At 55.1% G+C, this 14,798-nt stretch overlaps 1 long non-coding RNA gene across 1 annotated transcript; it reads left to right on the top strand.

Annotated features, from left to right (window-relative positions):
* The first annotated feature begins 12,099 nt into the window (after positions 1–12,099).
* On the top strand, positions 12,100–12,927 carry LOC125755699 (uncharacterized). Its single transcript, XR_007412788.1, has 2 exons — positions 12,100–12,580; positions 12,745–12,927. It is a non-coding gene; the product is annotated as an uncharacterized LOC125755699 (long non-coding RNA).
* The last annotated feature ends 1,871 nt before the right edge of the window (positions 12,928–14,798 follow it).

Raw genomic sequence — 14,798 nt, 5'->3', positions numbered from 1 at the left:
ACCTCAGGGTGTAAGCACCCCTACCGGACCCCGGGTGCCTCCAGACCTCAGGTGCCCTCCCCCTCCCTCCTGGGGCCACCTGCAGGTCCTCCTCTGGTCTAGCCAGACCCACCTGGCTTCTGACACCCCCCTTGATGGCTTCCCTGGGGCTCGCCTTCCATGCCCCAGCAATGCCTGTGAACCACAAAGATTAGCACCTAAACATTTCCCATTAGCTCCTTGCATGCCCCGTTGCCTTGCCAGGGGGAGGATGGGCCACCCCTTCCCCCCCCCCCCCCACATGCTCCAGAGAGGCCCAGCAGTCAGTCCTGGATCAGCACATTCCCTTTCGCTGGTGAGCTGGCCCGGTAGATGGAGGTGGGGTGTGCTGGGGAGGGGCTCGCCCTAGGGCTCTGCTTTGTGACCCTGAGAAGGTAGATGTTCGTGAATAATTTCTCCTACTGACTTGGCATGAGGCGTGAGACAGGCACGAAGGGCCAGTGTGAGGTACGCGAGCGCCAGGTTGTGGGGGCACGACGTGTCAGGAGCAGGTCAAGGCCAGCTCGTGAGATGGGGAGGAGGACGGGGGCGTATCGGAAGTGCTGACTCGCGGGGATGCACCTGGAAAACGTGACAACGCCAAGTGAAAGAAGCCAGACACGGGAGGCCACACAGTGTATGAGGCCCTTTATAGGAAATGTCCAGAATAAGCGACCATAGAGACGAAGGCTGATTGGTGGTTGCTGGGGCAGCGGGAGGGAGAAATGGGGAGCACTGCCGATGAGTGCGGGACTTCCATTTGTTCAGATGAAAACGGTTTGGAAGAAGAAGGTGGGTGGAGCTACCAAGGGTTTTTCAGAAGAGGAGGGACGGCCACAACTGACTTTTAGAAAGCTTCCCCGGGGTGCAGTGTAGGGGACGGGGGAGCCGCAGGGAGCATTAGAATGCTGGTTCAAGAGTCCAAATGATGGGGTGCCCAGGTGGCTCAGCAGTTGAGTATCTGCCTTGGGCTCAGGGCGTGACCTCGGTCGGGGTCCTGGGATGGAGTCCTGCATGGGGCTCCCCGCAGGGAGCCTGCTTCTCCCTCTGCCTGTGTCTCTGCCTTTCTCTGTGTGTCTATTACGAATAAATAAATAAAATCTTATATATATAAAAAAAAGGGTCCAGATGAGAAATGAGGCCTGAAGCCAGGAGCGGATTTCAGGGAAAGGATGGTCTAGGATACATAGGGTGACCTATTAGGGAATAAAATCTTCCCTCTGTACCAGCAGCACATTTGTTCCCCAAGTGGCATGTGAACTGAAACATCCCAGTGAAATGCTTTGCCTCATTGACTTTATTTACCTTTTGCTGCCCGCCAAGCCTTTATGGTGCGAAGCGCAGGGCTCACAACCTGCCTGTGACGGGCCACCTGCCCTGCTCCACTCCGGCCCAGCACACCTGTGTCTACAGGGTCTCGAGTGGAGCCAGAGATGGCACACGTGTCACTCTGAGTCTCCCCTGACTTTGCCTCCAGAATCGGAGCTAGAACCAGTCCCGTGTGCAGTCAAGCAGCTGTGATAAAACCCTCCATCTTTCCCCAACACGTCGTCCGTATCTAGTCCAAAACCTCTGAATAGTGCTGCCCTGCCTGAAGCCTGATGCCCTTTCTGACGAATACTTTGTGCTTATTCTATATGCCAGGAGTTAAAAAAAAAAAAAGATTTTGGGCAGCCTGGGTGGTTCAGCGGTTTAGCACCTGCCTTCAGCCCAGGGCGTGATCCTGGAGACCCGGGATCGAGTCCCACGTCGGGCTCCCTCTATGAAGCCTGCTTCTCCCTCCGCCTGTGTCTCTGCCTCTCTCTGTGTCTCTCATTAATAAATAAATAAAATCTTTTTTAAAAAAGATTTTATTTCAGAGAGAGAGAGAGAACACAAACAGGGGGCTGGGGCAAAGGGAGAAGGAGAAGTAGACCCCCCAGGGAGCAGGGAGCCGTCGGGTGTGACACGGTCCCAGGACCCCAAGATCATGACCCGACCCAAAGGCAGACGCCTAACCAACTGAGCCACCCGTGCACCCTTCTCTGTGCCAAGAGTTTGGAAATAGCCTTTGGTACAAAGCAAGAAAGTTCTGGCCTCATCTTTAGACAATTACGTTTTTAAGGAGGGAGGCGCAGTATTTAATGATGTGCAAGCGACTCTAAGTAACATGAATATCGGGACTGATAAGAATACAGTTAGGAGGGAACTCTAGGCAATCCGGTAAGTATCTCTAACGTCAACTAAGGTACGGTTTCCCCAGTGTTTGCTGTGTGTTTGGCTCTCCTTGTGTCGGGGACACTCAAGAGGTAGAGTTGTGGACTCTTCTATTTTTTTTTTAAAGATTTATTTATTTATTTATGATAGACATAGAGAGAGAGAGAGAGGCAGAGACACCGGAGGAGGGAGAAGCAGGCTCCATGCCCGGAGCCCGACGTGGGACTCGATCCCGGGACTCCAGGATCGCGCCCTGGGCCAAAGGCAGGCGCTAAACCGCTGCGCCACCCAGGGATCCCCAAGTTGTGGACTCTTCTAATGGAAACTTGTCACATGTCAGTTGCTCAAGTCCCAGGCCCAGGGGGAGCTGATGTCCACCCTCCTGCTCACACCTGCTCCATATGGGGCCAGCAGGACCCAGGCCTGGCCAGTCAGTGAGTTCTGTCCCCTTAATTTATTCCAAGGCAGGCTAGTCAGGTGGAGGAGGTGAGTCAGTCCAGAGGCTCTGCTGGGACAGAGGATAAGACACGTTCTCTGCCCCGCTTGCCAGGCTGGAGGAGGGATGGAAGCCCAAAGATGCTGTCTCTGCTGCTGCTCGAGGGGGGTCTGCCTGGAAAGGAAGCTGGTCCGGAGGAAAGCAGAGGTGAGACCCAGAGCAATTCCTGAAGACAGGCTTTGCACATTGAGGTCCAACCGTATAGCACGTTCCAGACTTTTCAGTTATGGGAGCCAAAACATCGCCCTCCTTTTTTGACTTCAGACAATAAAACTGGTCTTCGGTTCTTATCCTCAAGAGGCCCTCCAGCGCCCGGGTCACGTGGCTGCTGTTTTTCTACTAAAAACCATGCAGGGGGATGCCTGGGTGGCTCAGGGGTTGAGCATCTGTCTGCCTTTGGCCCAGGGTGTGGTCCTGGAGACCCGGGATTGAGTCCCACGTCGGGCTCCGTGCAGGGAGCCTGCTTCTCCCTCTGCCTGTGTCTTTCCCTCTCTCTCTGTGTCTCTCAGGAATAAATAAATAAAATCTTTAAAAAACAACAACAACAACAACAACAACAATCCACGCAGGGATCGAAGCCTGCTCATGGGGGGGGGGGGTCCTGCCCACCTTCACGTCCCTCTACCTGGCTTCAGAAGGCTCTCCCCACCCGGGCCTCCTCTGCACCCTGATTCCGTCTAGGCAGCAGCACCACGCTTGTCCCATAAGACCTTCCTGTCCACCGAGCTTTAAAAAAGCTTGCCTCAAACTTGGATTCGTTGGCCTGTGGGTCCCCGCCTCCCTCTGCAGCTTCCTGAGGACTAAGCCTGGTGTACAGACATCTCAGCATCCCCCACATTATCCCCTTACTGTCCCCCTTGGCCCAGGAACACAGGTCATTCCCGCCAAGTGTTATCCAGGGGAGCAGCTGCGGGGATGTTTGCGCTGGGAACGGAGGGAGGTTCACACCACGGCACATCCAACAGCCCACCCGGGTTCAACCTTATAGGGCCCCTTCCTAATCCTCCTTTGGCTTCTCGGCCAACTGGGCTCCCCGCCCACCCCTGATGGCCCCAGCCGGTGGCTCAGGTACCCGCATCCCTTTGCTTGTGCCCTGCCTGCTTCTCCCCAACTCAAGCCCTGTCCAGGCTTCTCCGGCCGGTGCACCCCACCCCTGCGGCTCCACACCAGGGCCCCTGGCCCGACTCTGACAACCCCCGACCCCCAGCTCAGCAGGACAGGGTGGGAGGCAGAACCTGGTATGGTCCATCTTTCTCCTCTGCCCTCCTCAGCAAGGGGACGGAGCAGGTGAGATGTATTTTCCTGCCCACGGGATTTATACCACCCTCCCTGGGAGGCAGGCCCAGCCACGCTCACTCCGGCTTTTCAATAACCATCTGTTTTCTTCTGCAACCTGTGGTGAGGTCCCCCCTCGGCCATCTCTCCTCCAGGTCCAGCGGAGGCCGTCTCTCCATCATTCCTCCTGTTTGTAGACCCTCCCCCCCTCCGGGCATCTCCCCGGGACGCACTCATGTTTGCTCGTGTCCTTAAACCGAACGCTGGCTTCTGGCTGCAAACGTGCCGGGTGGCCTGTGCGCTCTACGAGCTGGATCCACGGCGCCGCTAGTGGAGTCCAGGCTGCGCTGGCTTCTCTTCCCAGTGGTGTCGCCCTTGGCTCCCGTGACGTTTGCCACCCCTGCGCATCATCGGCCACTTCCCCCGGGGCATCCCCTCTGTAGGGCCAGGCCCCTCTGGCTTCCAATGATGCGCCAAGAGGAGTGAAGGACCTCTGGCTGTGTTTGAGCCCTTGTTTTTTTGCGCCCCGTGGCACCATCTCACTGAATTCATTTTGAGTCTTGACTCCATCATCATTCATTGTAAGCATCCCTCCCTCCCAGGGTTGTGCCATTTGCAAAATTTGAAAAGCACACCCCTACTTCTATCCGTTTCTACCGTAGAAGCGCCGACGGGCACCCGGACAGAGCAGAGCCCTGTGGCCTTGCACGAGGGCCCTCCCTCCAGGCTGACTCCTCGCGAGCAGTGTCCAACGAGCTATGAATTTCCCTGCGGTTCTATCATGTGGGCTTTGTCTGACCATCTAATCTACAAATGTCTATGCAGATCCGAGTATTTGCCCGAGACATTCTTGGGATCTATCATTCTAATAACTCATCGAAAATGGGGAAAAAGGGAAGCCTCAGTAACTCAGCGGTTTAGTGCTGCCTTCAGCCCAGGGTGTGATCCCAGGGTCCCGGGATCAAGTCCCACATCGGGCTCCCTGCATGGAGCCTGCTTCTCCCTCTGCCTGTGTCTCTGCCTCTCTCTCTCTGTTTGTGTCTCTCATGAATAAATAAATAAAATCTTAAAATAAAGAAAATGGGGAACAAGATTCATGCCCTGTTTTAGTCTTAGTTTCCAGGTTTGTGTGGCCTCCCTTACACATTCACGAACCGACTCTATAGTGTGGTCTTATCCTTTTCTAAAGATTTACAACACATTTGCTGGCCTATTATTTCTAGAATTTTCTGTCATTTCTTTCTCTTGGAAAAGCCGGTCAGGAGTGGTTCATGGGCAGTGTTTCAACACCTCCCTTGCCCTCCATAATTTTTTGAAATTACCGGTAGTAGCTCTGAGATGATGGCTGCTGGCTGCTTAAACACCCGGGAAGGCAATTCATCAGAGTCTGGGGGAAAGAACTCATTTGTAGCAGCTCAGGTAGCGATTTTTTCTCTCTTTGCTTACATCTGGTTGCAATCCGGTCTTTGCATTTAATTCCACAAACCGCTCCTGAGCTCGCGTGACGTGCCCTGTGCTTTGTTTTAACCTTTCCAGGTTGAAGACTGTTCTCTTTCCTGGAACAGGCAGGCACAAGATGAGAATTGCACTTTTCTGCTTTCTGTCTTTTTTTTTGAGGGAAGACTGTGGGTGTCCTTGTTCACCTTGGTCTGAAGGTCGCTTTTAAGGGGGTGTGTGTGTGATGTGTGTTGTGTGTTTGTATCTTGAAGCTTCCTTCCCTGGCTCTGGGAAGCTAGCCATGAAGTTCATGCCCTCTTCTCTTTCCTCCAGATCTTTGGGGTCATTAAAAACAACAAACGCTTAATTGAGGCATGACTGACACACAAAAAGCTGTATATATTTACTGTATGCAGCTTGACGTGTTTGGAGATCGGTACACGCCCCTGACACCGTCACCGTAATCTATGCCACAAACATATCTCTTCTCTCCCAAAGTTTCTTCCCCGCTTCTTTACTGCGGTTATCATAACATTTAACGTGGGATCTACCCTCTTAGCAAATGTTTAAGTATAAAATACAGTATTGTTACCTATCGGCTCCGGGATAGCCTATGATGTACAGTAGATCTTAGGACCTATTCATTTTGCATAACCAAAACTTGGCACCCTTTGACTAATACTTCCCCATTTTTCCCTCCTCCTAGCCCTTGGCAGCTACCATTCTGCTTTCTGCTTCTATGAATTTGATTATTCTAGATTCCTCACATAAGTGGCATTGTGCGGTATTTTCCCTCTGTGTCTGGCTTATTTCACTTGGGCATACTTGTTTGGGTCTATTTCTGGGTACTCTGTTCTGTTCCATTGATCTATGTGTCCCATCCTCTGCCAATGCCTTGATTATATAAAAAGTCCCAGAATAGGGTAGATTGATTCCTCTTTTTTTTTTTAATTCTGATTATTGAAATTTTTTTTTTTTAGATTTTATTTATTTATTCATGAGAGACAGAGAGGCAGAGACACAGGCAAAGGGAGAAGCAGGCTCCACGCAGGGAGCCCGATGTGGGACTCGATCCCGGGTCTCCAGGATCACGCCCTGAGCCGAAGGCAGGCGCCAAACCGCTGAGCCACCCAGGGATCCCAGATTGATTCCTCTTGTTTTACTCTTTTTCAAAATTACATTAGCATTCCTTTAGTTTTCCATCAAAATTTTTAGAATAATTTTGTCTACAGCTATGAAAAATCTTGCTGGGATCTTAGTAGGAATTGCTTCAAACCTGTGTCAATTTGGAAAGAATGGATGGACATCTCTACTATGTCCAATCCATTATCGTAGTATGTCTCTCCATTTATTTAGACTTTTAAAAATTTCTTTGATCAACCTTGTGTGGTTTTCAACATAGAGATCCTGTGCTAAATTTTGTTAGATTTATACCCAAGTATTTTTCTTGTTTTTTTTTTTTCTTTGAATGGTGGTACATGGTATCATCTTTAAATCATGGTGTCCATCTGTTTATTGTTAGTATATAAAAATATAATAACTTTTTGTATGTTTATCTTATATCTTGTCACTTTGCTGAACTCACTTGCAGACAACCGTGTCATTTGCAAATGGATAGTTTTATTTTTTCCTTTCAGATCTGTATGCCCTTTATTTGCTGGTCTTGCCTTATTGCACTGGCTAGAATTTCCAGGATTATGTTGAAAAAGAGTGGTAAGAGGCGACATCCCCCCCTTGCTCCCAGTCTCAGCAGGAAAGCGTTCAGCCTTTTACTAATACGTATAATGTCATCTGCAAAGGCCCTTTTCCCAGAGTCCTGTTCATAGTTTCCTGATGGACATGTCTTTTTTGAGGACTTCCACTCACTTCATTGCAGGTGGTGACTTGCTTTGGGTGTGCTTGTCCACACCTTGCCTTGCCAGTGTCCAGTCGAGGGCTGACCACTGTGGCCCGAGGAACTGAGCAAGCATGTGAAGTGGGCCTGTCTCTGAAGAGCGACTCCTTCACACCAGCATTAGAGGCGGAAGGTGAGACCTAGCTGTGTAAGGTGGGAATGTTTTGTAGGCAGAAGGGATGGGCAGGATTGCTGCTCCAGGAATCGGGGCTGTTCCACCTGAGAGATGGGGATGGAGTAGCTGGAGCCTCCCTCCTCAGGTAGAAAGAATGCTAAGCTGGGCCTTGGGGAGACCCAGGGGAGACTGCAGACACTCAGGGCTTGTCAGCAGGGTCATGAGCTGGGCAAGGAGCAGCTGGATTTGGGTAGCTGGGCAGTTCTTCTGAATCAAGATATTTTTAACTAAGACTTAAGTCCTGAGCTGGACACCAAGGAGGACTCTATCTCCTCACCATCTGTAATTGCTTGTGACCTTATAAATCCCCTCATCTCTGTAGGTCATGTTTATCTCATTCCTGTTAGCTGGCTGGAGGCTGGGTTGTCATCTACCATCCCCAAATAGTTATCGAGTCTCTATTCTGCAGTAGACGCGATAAAATACAGTTCCTGTCTACAAAAACTCCCTGCCCTGGGGGAGAGAAAAAAAAAAAAAAAACATCATCCAAAGGCAGCTAGCTAGCTAAGCACTGTATCAAAGGCTGTGTGTGGATGGCTGCTGGGGGCCAGGCCAGGGGCTCATACCCTTTTTACAGATGTGGAAACCGAGACTCCCAAGGGCAAGGCCACTCCCATGGCCACACAGCTGCTAGTGGTGAGGCCAGGATTCCACACACAACCCATGTGTTGTCAAAGTCTTACTCTTGGGCAGCCCCGGTGGCTCAGAGGTTTAGCACCTGCCTTCAGCCCAGGGCGTGATCCTGGAGACCCGGGATTGAGTCCCACGTCGGGCTCCCTGCATGGAGCCTGCTTCTCCCTCTGCCTGTGTCTCTGCCTCTCTCTCTCTCTCTGTGTCTCTCATGAATAAATAAATAAAATCTTAAAAAAAAAAAAAAAAAGTCTTGCTCTTTCTGGAACCACATGCTGCCCACAAGTGCAAGGGGAAGGAGGCGGTGACACTGTTGGGGGTGATGCCTGCGTGAGGCAAGTGCAGGGGAGCAGAATGGGGCAGGGAAGGTCCCCCATTGGATGCTCTCTCCTGAAGCTTGGGGGGTTCTCAGAAGTGAGCTCTAAACTGAGACCTGGGGCAGGGGAGGGGAAAGTGCTCTGGGCAGAGTGAGCCCCGGAGGCTGGTCAGCATGAAGCTGTTTCACTGTGGTTAGAACATTTCAGGGTGAGGGTTGCACGGCAGACAGGGCCGGGTCAGGAAGAGGACTCCTGAGCCATGTTCTGGAATCTGGCCTTTAACCTGAGCCATGGAAGGGCCCTAATCTGGGGTGCGAGGTGATCGACCTCCTCCAGAGGGGCTGGGGTGTTCTGGAACTTGGCGGATGGGCCTGCTGCCGGGGTCCATCTGGAGGGCACCCAGGCCCACTGCCCACCTCCACCTGTTCCTTCCACTCCCCTCTAATTGCTTCGGCTCAGCACCCAGGCCCCCAGCTGCAAGTCCCGGTGACCCATGCTCCTGGGGAGGCCACCGGCAGGGATTGGGGCCAAGGGAGCAGAGGGTGTGGAAGTGCAGAGGGGGCTGTTGTCTGGAAATGACTGTGACTCCCACCTTGCCACACAGAGCGGCGGCCACGTCTGACAGGCCAGGCCGCGGCACCCAGGTAAGGAGGTGCAGGTGTGGGGCTGGGCGCAGGAGGCAGAGACAGTCGGTTTGGCCTCCGTTCTGAGGAGGGAGGAGTGGCGGGAAATGCCACAGGGCATAAGGCAGCCTGTCTTTAAATCCTCTGCACCCCTATTGCCTCCTGGGGTAGGGGGGAGGCTGGGGCTCTTACAGAGCCTGGCACAGGCACCCCTTCTCCTCCTGGGGGGACTCGGGTCATGTTAGAATTTGAACTTCCTCCTGTGGGTTGATCCCAACCTTGAGAGGTCCTGCAATTCGTGTCCTGCCTGGGGTGGGACCAGACCCGTGCGGAGCCAGACTGGCCAGGTGGCCCCTCCTCTGGGCCCCCCAAGGAGAAGGTCCCAGGTACCATCATCGGCACCCACCCCCACTGGGTGGAGAACGCAGACCCCCAGCCCTGGCCCCTCAGCCTCCCCGGTCAGCCGCAGGTTGCCATGGTGACAGGCCACCGAGCATCTCCCTTAATGCCCGAGTCTTTCCCGGCTTTGCCCCGCGTGGCCCCCAGTGCGGCCCTGGGTGGTGATCAATAGTAAGGGGGGGAACTGGGCCGGCAAGGGGAGGGAAGGGGTCTGGGATGGCTGCCAATCCGGATGCCCCGAGAGTTACTTCCTGGGGAGATGGGCCTGGAAGATGCACAAAGCGAGGAGTACAGTGCTCGGCTGACTTCTCTTTGGGGTGGAAGGTGGTGGTGAGAGGCTGGGGCTTGTAAATGCCTATGGGGCCCAACTGGCCGAGCAGGGGTTCCCCGCTGGGCCGGCCTCACCTCTGCTCACACCTGGAGGAGCAGGGGGTGGGAGCCTGCAGTGCTCCTTCCTACCCTGACCCGCATGCTCAGTCCTCACCTGGACGCCTCTGCAGACTCAGGTTTGTCACCTGCTAGAGCACAGGGCAGGGGATGTGGGCTTTTCCCTCTGGCTGGCCCGCCTTGTCCAAAGCTAGTCCACACCCTTGTTGGTGGCAAAGCTGGTCTCCCCACCCGGGGCCTCCTAACAAGCAGGGCAGGTCCCTGAGCCACGTGCTGGGTACCCACAGAGGTGGATCCGACCGCCGAGGTGGGGGGTTAAAGGGATCTTTTTCCTCACCTCCGGCTATGATTTCCAGAACCCTCTTCCTCTCTCTTGCTCCGGTTCTCTGCTACGCCACACTCCCTATGTCGCCAAGGCGAAGTTTCATCTTGTGTGTCATGAAACATTAATCCAGGTGCTGCTGCGAAGGCGTTTGGTAGATGTGGTTAATGGGTACAACCTCCCTTCCAAAGTGGGGGTGGGCCGCACCTAATCAGCCGAATGTCTTAGGAGCCCAAACTGCCCTCTTCTGGAAAGAAGAAATTCTCAAGACTGAGGCAGCAACTCCTGCCCGTGTCCCACGGGCCTGCCCTACAGATGCCAGACTCGCCAGCCCCACTTGAGCCAATTTCTTAAAACAAACCTCTCTCCGAAGAAACCTGGCTGATACACGGGGCCCTCTGTCGGGTGCCCAGGCAGTGGTCTGTTCTCCTTCCTCCCCTCTCTCTTCCCTTTCTCTCCTTCTCTCCTTCCTTCTCTCTCTCTCTCTTCCCTTCCGTCTATCTCTCCATCCTAGCTTCTTTAGGACTTTTCTGTTATCTCACCAACTGCTCCGATTCAACAGCAAATAAAAGCCCAGGAATGGACCCCAGCAACAGGAATCCACTTCCTCCCCACCCCAGTGTCTGTGGTCTCTTATTTCTCTCTTCTGGTGATTCTGTCCCTGGGGGGCCTGAGCTGTCCTGGATGGTGGGGAGGCCGGGCCGGGCAGAGCGGGATGGAGCCAGGGAGGGGGCACGCGGGTCCTCGGTCACCAAGGTTTTATTTGGAAATCCGAGTCTGCAGCTGCAGGGAGCTTGGACGCTGCGGCTTCGGGCCAGCCCTGGGTCTAGGCTGACAAGGCCGAGGGAGGCACGGGACTTGAGGAGGCCCTGGGCGTGGGTAATGTGGGACCGGGTTGGCACCGGGGCTCGTCCGACCCTGAAGTCCATGCTCTTCCACGGGGCCGCCTGTGCCCAAACCAGCTGGAAGAAGGTGGCAAGTATGAGCAATGGAGGGACACAAAAGTGGGGTGGGGGTGGGGTCCACGGAGATGAGGCCCCACCCTCCTGAGGGAGGCTGGAGAGGCTTTTGGGAAGAGGTCACACTGGAGATGACCTTGAAGGGCAGGCAGGCTGTGGCCTTTAGAAGGTGAGGGGGGAGGGCACCGAGGAGGGGACCGTAGGAGCAGAGCCTGGAGGTGGGGGGAGCAGCCTGGTCCCCCTGTGCTGCAGCTCAGCATCGATGTGGCGGTGGCCGGAGGAAAGACCACAGGGTTGCTTGGGCCACACATGTATGACCCTACCCTTCGGGCGGCTGGGTCTGTGCTCCGTGTAGCAGGCAGTGAGGAAGTTGGGGGTTTTGAGCCTGCAAGTGGCTTCCCCGGGGTAGGACCCGAATGGGGGGGACAGCCTGGGAGGGCAGCTCAGACCAGGACGTGGGGAGGAGGAGCACGGCAGAGGGGAGATGTGGTCTTGAACTAGGGGTGGGGGGTCTAGCTGTTTGGCCAGGGGGGCCCGGGGGGAGAAATCTCACTGGGGATCCCCCCCAGCTCGGTGAGGTTTGCAGCTGGTACCCAAGGTGGACAAACAGGGTTTCTGTTTAGCAGAAGCTGCTTGCAGAGCAAGGAATCATCTTATAACTACACTATGGCCAGACTATGTGTTTGTAAGTTTGGATTTTGCATTTAGACTTATTAAAATATCAGGGCCTGCCTGTGATCTGTGTTGGTCCTGGGCATCACTGGACCGTTCAATCCCCCTGGCCCGAGCCCAAGAGATAGAAAGCAGAGCCCCTCGCTGCACTCCCGCCAGCCCGGCCCCGGGGTTGAGGGCAGCTGGCAGGGCCTGGCGCCACGGGGCTGGAGCAAGCCCGGCCTGCAGCATCCATCCGTGCCACGTCACAGAGAGGGGAAGGGCGAGCTCCTCCCGGGACTGTTGGAACAAACCACACAACCGGGCAGGAAGGGGAGGCTGAACACAACAGAAAAAGATTCTCTCTCTCGAGGCTCTGGAGGCCACTGGCTAGAGATGGAGGTGTCCGGGCCGCGATCCCTCCCAAGGCTCCAGGGGAGTGGCTGTCCCCGCCGCCTCCAGTTTCAGCGGCCACTGGCCTTGGTGGTGGTGGGGGCGCCCCCCTCCCGTGGCTGCCCCTGCGGGTCTCTACCTTCCCCCCCAGTCCTCACACATTTCCTTCTTCTGTTTCCTACTAGGACACCGGTCATTAGATTTAGGACTCACCCAGATAATCCAACAGGACCTCATCTGAAATCCCTAACTTGACTATGTCTGCAAAGACCTTTTTCCCAACTAGGGCCATGCTCACAGGTTGTGGGGATTGGTGTGGGGACCCCACCAGGACACTACGCACCCCTCACAGGCTTGAGAGGAATGGGCTGTGGGGCGGGACCCGCCCAGCCTCCCAGGAAGTGCGAGGTGGGTGCCTCTCTCCCCCCGCGCCCCCCGACGCCCTCCTTGACCGGTCGGCCCCCTCCCCCAAGACGCCCGCACCCCGGCCTGCCCTCCCTAAGCATACATCGTATCCCCGCACCCCACCTTCCAACACGGTCAGCGTATTTTGCACCCGTCCTTTCCTCTAGGGGACAATCCTGCCCTCATCTCGGAGTTAAGCACGTGTGTATTCCAAGCTGAGATCGGATCCGGGGACATAATCAGACACAGGTTTGAGTCCCGCTTCACAGGTGACTCCACTGTGTGTTCAAGATCAAGCGCTTCACCTGCCAGGGGCTTCCTTCTCTCCCTCCATAAAATGGGGATCAGAAGACCCTTGTCTTTTTTGGCTAAAAACAACAACAACAAAAAACAGTTTCTGGAATGTATTTCATCCCACTCCAACCAGGCAATCTCTCTCCACTAATAATAGACTTAATTATCTAAATTTAATTTGTTACAGGTTTGGTATTTAATTTGAAAATCCTAATGAATTATTAATGTTTAATAAATAATAAAACGTATTATCTATTAACTCGGGTTTATATATATATATATATATATATATATATATATATATATATAAACTATTTAATTTCTTAATTCAGTGCCTTTAAAAAAAGAAAAGGAGCCATTAGGAGCTGCTCAGAGCGTTAGAGCCCTCAGAGCCTGAGCACGGTCCTGCGGCGCCCACGCCCCCGGGCTGTGTCCGTGAGCACAGCCGGTGGGCGTCCCTGCGGGTCCAGGCCGGCTGTGTGTGCAGGAGGGAGAGTCAAGAGGAGGTCACCCCCTGCCTCCCCCAGACCCAGGAGAGTGTGGCTCAAAGGAGGCCGGGACCGCTGACCAACAACGGAGCATCACAGACTAGTACATTCCCAGAGGCCCCGGCCCTCCGCCTCCGAGGGGCCCCTGCAGGTGTGGCTGTGGCAGGTTGGGGGCACGGGCTTCCCCCAAGGCCAGGGCCGGAAGGAGGCCGTCTCAAGAATGAGGCTTCTGACACGGGGATCAAGCGGCGTACAGATAGATGATACGCCCCGCTTTCTGTTTGAATATTAACTGGCATCAATGTGCGGCAGCGTCTGGTGACACCCGGGATGAGTTACCAGCGGGGTTCGGGGCCAGCGCACTGCTCCTGCGGCTCTGTACTGAGGTTCCTGGAAGCACCTCGGGGTGCTCCCAGAAGCACCCATGCCATCCCATCCTCGTCCTGGGGCCGAGGCCTCTTCTGCATCTCCCCAAAGGTAAATCGCTTGCTCGTCACAGGGGCCTCGCGCTAGGTGACAAGTCACAGCACCGGTTCTAATCATGCCACACACTTGGAACCGTTTGGGGGGGTGAGCCCTGGGGGTCCTCTAACTGATCCTTGGTTCATGGCCTTAAGGCAAATGGGGAAGAGTCTCCCTGGGTTCCTTGGCCTTTAAGGATGCCCGGGGCGTTCCCTGGTCATTCCGACCTCAGAGGAAGAGACGGGCAGCTGGGCCCTGAGCCTGGAGTCCCGGGCAGGGCGGGGTCCTGGCCCAAGCACACAAGCCCCCTGGCCAGGCCACCCCCCCGCCACCCCTCGCCCCCGGTCCTGAGCTGCTGAGTCAGCAGGGCACAGCTGCCCCAGGACCTCCCGCCGTCAGGTGGGCACAGCCAGGCGTGGGTGACACTGTCCCCTCCTGTCATGGCCTGCACAGGGACCACCTGCTCCGGACGGAAGCCCTTGCAGGGCACCTGCTTTGCCTGCCCACCTGGTCCCTCCAAGCTTTAGCACAAGGCCTGCCAGGTGCTTGGTCTTTGGGAAGAAGGAGAGACTCAGAACCGGGAGGCCAGAGCAGGGAGGCTCCTCCCTCTCAAGGAAGTGACAATTAGAACATACGGGGCCGGGGAGGGGGGATTCTCCATCACGGATCCCCCGGGAGGGTCGCTGCCCACGGCCCCCCAGCCAGCATCCCCTTCCCCTCGACCCCACAGGGGTTCTCCTTCCTTCCGCACCACCCCTCCCACCCCAGGATCCAGGGCCAGTATCCCGCTGCAGGGGGCCCACGGGGGGAGCCCATCAAAGCCCGTCACCGTCACCGTCACCGTCACCGGGGCTGGTCCTCCCACCTGCACGCCTGCCTCCCGCCACCGCGCCGCCCTGGCTCTCTGAAAGATTGCGGGGAGTTTTAAATGGGGGAGAAGGAGCATTTCTGATCTCATTTTCCAGTATTTCAGCTGT

Source organism: Canis lupus, chromosome 9 (genome assembly GCF_003254725.2).
Source record: "Canis lupus dingo isolate Sandy chromosome 9, ASM325472v2, whole genome shotgun sequence".
Lineage (NCBI taxonomy): Eukaryota > Metazoa > Chordata > Mammalia > Carnivora > Canidae > Canis > Canis lupus.
Note: the sequence above shows the minus strand (reverse complement) of the source record. Positions and strands in the feature narration are given on the sequence as shown.